Source organism: Rhinolophus sinicus, chromosome 15 (assembly GCF_057876585.1).
Source record: "Rhinolophus sinicus isolate RSI-liver-muscle chromosome 15, RSI-T2T, whole genome shotgun sequence".
NCBI lineage: Eukaryota > Metazoa > Chordata > Mammalia > Chiroptera > Rhinolophidae > Rhinolophus > Rhinolophus sinicus.
In genome coordinates, this window is record NC_142515.1 from 96,214,278 (window position 1) to 96,220,653 (window position 6,376).

The 6,376-nt window shown below is 41.9% G+C and overlaps 1 pseudogene; it reads right to left on the minus strand.

Annotated features, from left to right (window-relative positions):
- Window positions 1–622: 622 nt before the first annotated feature.
- On the minus strand, window positions 623–2,785 carry LOC109454319 (heterogeneous nuclear ribonucleoprotein A1 pseudogene; annotated as a pseudogene).
- Between the last annotated feature and the right edge of the window lie 3,591 nt (window positions 2,786–6,376).

Sequence of the window (6,376 nt, forward strand, 5' to 3'; positions counted from 1 at the left end):
ATACAGTGGTACCTCGGTTTTCAAACGTAATCCACGAGTTCTGAAACATTCAAAAACAGTTGACAGCTAGGCCTCAGGATCTTGCACTCAACGGAAGCCATGTGACATGTTCGACTTCTGAGTCGTGTTCAAAAACTGAAGCATTTACTTCCAGGTTTACGGCATTCATAAACCAAAATGTTCGTCAACGGAGATGTTTGAAAACTGAGGTACTACTGTATTTTCTTTTGGAAAGTTAAAAATTCCTTAAGGTTTTATTCCTGGTACCACTAGCACAATTTACAAGGCAGTATATATGATGTAATGAAAAGAAAAAAAGCTACAACAGATAAAAGACCTCAGGAATATACATCTAATTGACACTACATTGCATTAATCAATAGCTGCACTTTTTGCAAACTCTGCCTATGACAGTCCTGAACCGGAAGGGTTTCCCGTTTAAGCTGCGGTAACTTTTCTGAATATGAATCATTGTTCCTTCTGTGGCCAATTTTTCCAGTTCCTCTAATGCATTTAGGACGACTATCTCAAAGTAACCTACAGCTTTCTTGACAACTCCTCACTTTCTCTCTCTCCTGCTAAGAACTGTAGCCCTTTTCTGCTGAGTTTTTAGAAACTTCTGCTACCACATCCACCCTTCCACCGCCAGATCCATACCACCGTAAGGACTTCCCAAGCTTCTTCCATCAAAACTGCACCCCTTCAAGGGTCTATAACTTGATTGTTGTTGTCCACTATAATTTCCAAAATCATTACAGTTCCCAGCCACCATAGTTACCACCAAAATTCCCCACTTCATTGTAACCATCATATCTGCCTTCACTGCCGCCATAGCCACAACCTTGGTTTCTGTGTCCTGGTCCACCACCACCATAGCCTCCTGTACTGCTATAGCCAGGATCTCCGCCATAGTTCCCACCATCACCTCCAAGTCCATTGCATCCACCATCACCTCCTGCATAACTACCTCTGCTGCCACCTCCACCACCATAGCCTCTTCCACCAAAGTTTCCACTGGGGCCAAAGTTACTTCGAAAGTTTCTTCTGTGACCCTTAAAGTTGCCAGATCCACTTCCATAGCCTGTTTGTGATCCAGCAAACTGCATTTCGTGTTTAGAAAGGGCCATTTTCACTTCCCAATTATGCCCATTAACAGTGTTTTTCTGAACAACAATTTTATCAACTGTATCATGATTATCAAAAGTTACAAAAGCAAATCCTCTTTTTTGCCCACTCTGCCTGTCTTCCATAACTTCTATTGTTTCAATCTTGCCATACTTTTCAAAGTAGTCTCTTAAATTATATTCTTCTGTATCTTCTTTAATACCACGAACAAAAATTTTCTTCACTATTAGGTGGGCACCGGGCTTTACAGAATCCTCTCTAGATATAGCTCTCTTGTTCCACTGCAAACCCATCAACCTTGTGTGGTCGAGCACACGCTGCTGCATCCACCTCTTCAATACAAGAGTAAGTCACAAAACAAAAGCCCCTGGAACGTTTTGTTTGGGGGTCTCTCATCACCACACAATATGCGAGGGTGCCCCATTCCTCAGAATGTTCTCTTAAACTATCATCTATAGTTTCAAAGCTCAGACCACCAGTTTTTCAACGGCTCTGTTTCCTTTGGATCATGGACCTTGTGGTGCCCATTTGAATAAACACCTCCAAAATATTAACACTGAAAAACATGAAATAGATTGAATTTCCTTTGTTCTTTAATAAAACTTGAAGCTGTTACGTTATTTTCCATCCTCCTATAAAATGTGCTGGAAGTTTGAACATATGGAAATGAATCCTGTGGTGAAACAATTCTATGAGCTGAGCAGAAAGAGCTTGATCTTGTCGCTCTAAAGACCTCTCTCACAATTAGGTGAGAGGGAGCAGCAAGAGTCAGCAGCAGCTTTTCTCAAACATGGGGAAAGGGGAGGCAAGGCCCCTTCCCAGATCTCATAAGGCAGCTCATCGGGGGTCTCTGTAGGGTCCCGCCTGGCTTGAGTTGTTCCCCCCCTTACTCATCATTGGCTGCAGACCCTCTTTTTGGAGACCAAACAGAGAGAAACAAGGTGTAACAACTCAGTCCCAGAGAAACAGTCCCACAGACTCTTCTTTCCTTAAGGAAAGGTACGGGGGGACAAACAGCTAGGCTGTTGTGTGACTACACGACACTCCTTTCCACAACTGCAGGATCCTCCTTGGGATCACTCCCTCATGTCTCCTCCCTCCACCTCTTCACCACAGAGGCTTTAGCAGCCCCCTATTATGCACCCTAAACCACCCATGGTGAACTTAACTACCCAAGGCGTTCTTGTACCAGAAACTATTTTACTGAGCTGGTGCTGCAGACACACAATTAGAGAAGTGCTCCTGGTAACTGACAGTCTTTTTGTAAGGGGAGAACCTCCCACAGCCAACTTCCCATTTTACCTGGGTCATAAATGCAGGACCCTGAGGTTTGCTAACCAGAGGCTCCTCATTGAAAAGGTTTGGGTACTTGCAGGATAGAGCATAGTTGTCCCCTCTGGCATGTTCATCTTACAGGGGGGAGTGTATGCCCTTCACATTGATGCAATCTGTTCTGGAAGAAATCTCATTTCTAGACACTTTGGCCTCTTCGGGTGTCACTTGGGAGCACAGGAGTGACCAGGGCGTTCATATTCTTTGTAGACAGTATGTCATCCCCACACCTGACTGAGTCCATGGCACAGATGCTGCGTTCTGTCCCTAGATCAAACAGGCTACTGCTGATCAAAGACTGGACCCAAGCATCAGATTGATTACTCATCTTCCATGTAATCAAGTTAGTGTTAGAAAATTCTCTGGCCATGTGCACATTTTTACAGATCCTTTCGCCATTCACAATGATCTAGCTGTGTGGTCCCACCCATAGCAACAATTGTTTATCCAAGGTCACCCCTTTTGGTGTGAAAATCCAGAATAACTTCCCCCCAATACTCAAGTCCACATAAAGGCCACTTCTTATTCTGCACATATTAACTTCAATCTGCAGACATTCATTTCAATGCTCAGGGAGATAAATGGACTTGAATTTCTGACCTCACGCTCATACCTGAGATCTGAGGGTTTTAACCTTGGCCCCATGTACACTCATGATCCGTAACCATTAAGAGGCCTCTAAACCTGAAGATTAGGCAAAATTCAAGGGACTTCCCTTTTCTGCCATGCTAACTTAGTGACTGACCAAAGCACCTGTTGTCCAAAAAGAAAAAAATGCCCCTTGTAATATAATTGACGGACATATGTTCTGGACCACTGTGAGGGCGCTATAGCTGATGGAAAACAGGACTCTTCACTCTTCTGCTGGATACTTGCTGTGCTCTGACTGTGTCGGATACTTATATAGACAAATTACTCATCCTTCATAATGAGCCTGCTGAGAGCAATATGCAGGGACTCACCAAGACGATGTCAAAATTACTGATATCATCAACTCAGTTTTGAAAATAAAAAAACTCTTGACTCTTCAAAAACAGTCCGTGGACCTTGTACCTCTCTTACTTCCTGGGCTACAACCTTCGTAGGATGTCTTACTGGCTTAAATTTTGCTACCTTATACATAGGTCTTCCTGCTTTTTGAGGCATTAGTTAGATATAATTCCCAGTTATTCTGGCCAGTTTCTTAGTTCTGATCATCAGGCTTATGGGCCACGTAAAAGTACAGGCCTTTCTATACTAGACATTTCTGTCAAAATGGTCACTGTACAGTCTTTGGCTTATTATAATGATGCCCCCCAGCCACCGGTCTTATATCTCACTCCTGGGTCTTCCTCCTAACACTACATGTAGTCTGTGTACCTGCATATCAATATTTCCCTTTGCACACCCTTCTTCAAAACCTGTCTTACCCATGAAACATAAATGTGTTTTTTTGTACTAATTGTCCTCATATGCTCATTGTTGTGAAACTGAATTAAGGAAACCTCATTTAAAATCGAGTTAGGAGGCAAGAGGGGGCAATTTTCTAGCACTACTGCTCTACATCAATTACCCCAACAGGAAGCAGAGTTAGTTACAGACTCCAACAGGACGGGACTCACCTTGCGTTCCAGCAGAAATATGATTTCTCCTTGCCCAGCGACAAAACTACACAATGGGAACTGTTACAACTCAGCCATCCAGGCACCATGACCACCCTGAACTCTCCTTTCCTTCCATGGATCCAGTCAAAGCACCCTTCACAACTTCCTCCTTTTTCTCTCTATAACGTGACATTCCTCTTTGTTTGATGGACTTGCCTGTAGATTTTGCTATTGCGTGCTCATCCTGAACTGCAATTCTCTGCCATTCCCAATTAAACCCACTTTACTGGTGAAGTAACTGGCTTTATAATTTTTTAAGATCAACATTGTTGTGGGAGTCCTGGTAATGACATGGAGGGCATTCAACAAAAATATCATTAATCCCAATCAAGAAATGCCCCAAACACTCACATACATGGAATTTATGTTATATGTTATAATTATATGTTGCTTGTGCTTTTCACGTAACTTCTCAATTAATACTCAGATTCAAAGTCACTTAAATGAAATGTGTCATTCAGTCATCATGAATAAGACATTGACCTCCTTTTTGAAATTTGACCCTTAATTAGCTTTAGATATCTGCTCACCTGGCCTGGCCCAGAATGGGTAAAAAAAGTTAGGAAAGTTCACACTTGTCCTTTTTTGTGTCCATGGGTAGGAGGGTCAAACCTTGAAAACCCTCAGCCTCCACACCTGTGCACATTAAAGGCCAACCCATTCACCTTTGCACAATCCATATGAACCAGCTTATCCTTGCCCTACTCTCCTTTGAAAGTACATTTGAGTAATAAACATTTTCATTCAATTGATGACTGTGGCAGCATTAGTCTTGATATCCAATCCCATTTTATTCAGGGTGTTAATACTACTCCCAAAGAGACAATGATGTAACAGGAGTTGAACTATGGAAAATGTCTTCAGGGTAGGTTTTGTGTTGGGCTCAACCTATTAATAGCCAATGTTGTGGCAGGACCAGCCCTTGTGGTTCTTGTTGATTGCAAGGTGCCCTTCAAAAATAACCATCAGGAAACATAGAAAAGATGGGATTTATTACTTATAATACCTGGAAATTACACAACATGCCTGGGGCCAGAGAGAGAGAGAGAGAGAGAAGGAGGGAGAGAGAGAGAGATCGAATGCTCATGGGTCTGGGGTTCTGCTTTTATTGGGGTTGAGGGTGGGGGTCTAGTGTTTGTGAGCTCTCTCTTTATTGATGAATTTAAAACACAAGAACAGGATTTTAAAGCATAGGAAGAAAAAAACACACAAGTTGTCCAAATGCTCAGTTATTGAAATCAAACAAGATTTCTAAAACCAGGAGCCTCAGTGAGGGGAGGTAGTCTGGCTCTGAGCTAGTCCAGTGTCTGGCAGTGTGTTTATTGAGATAACTATGTTTGAAGTGGATGCCTCTTTGAAATGGATGCCTTGGCAATCAAACCTTAAGTCAGATACTCGTATTACAACCAAGAAAAAAACATACCCAAATGTCAGGCCTTACACTACTGGGTGACAAACAAATACTCAGGGTAGGGAATTTTTACATCATGAGGAAAAGAAATCCAAATGCAGAGATCCCAGTATGATAATGTTTCTAGATTCATTGGTCACAAAAGAAAAACTTTGAAACCACCCACGTGGACTCTAGAAGTAGAGTCAAGTGAACATAGTATCGTCTCACATGGGAAAAACAGAGAACAGAAGTGAATGTAAAGAGCTCTGAGTGATCATTCACATCTTCAGAACAGAAAAAACAAAAAGCTGAACAACCTGAAAAACAACGCCTCTTCTTAGATCCTTGAGACATTTCAGATCACATGGCAAAGCAATACTCCCAAAATGAGAGACAGGTGACTATAGAGAATAACCGTTTTCCTTGGAGGGGAAAAACCTGGAGCCAGAAACTTCTAAACCCATAAACTGTTAATGATTAATTTTCTGGAGATACAGATTAGACCAGCTGGATAGTTAGAAGCTTTAGGGGGTACAGTCTTAGGGAACACTACAAAATTCATGAATTTTTTTCTACAGGAATTCAAGTAGGTTCTCACCATGAAACTGGGAAAGAAAATACCTCATGCTTTAGGCAGGAAACTAGCAAAAACATGTTGATACACACATAAAGCATTTTGTTCTCTATAAGAGAACATCCATCAAAGAAAACAATTTTGCCAAAAACCTGATCTGATTGTGGAAAGAGCTGTCAGACAACTCCCAGACTCTTTAGGTTTCCCCTCTGACAAAAAAAGGAGGAATCAATGTTGAGAACCTCTTCTGAAGTTCATAGTTCAGGGATTCCATCCAGAAAACATGACAGGTTTAATCATAACGTAAGA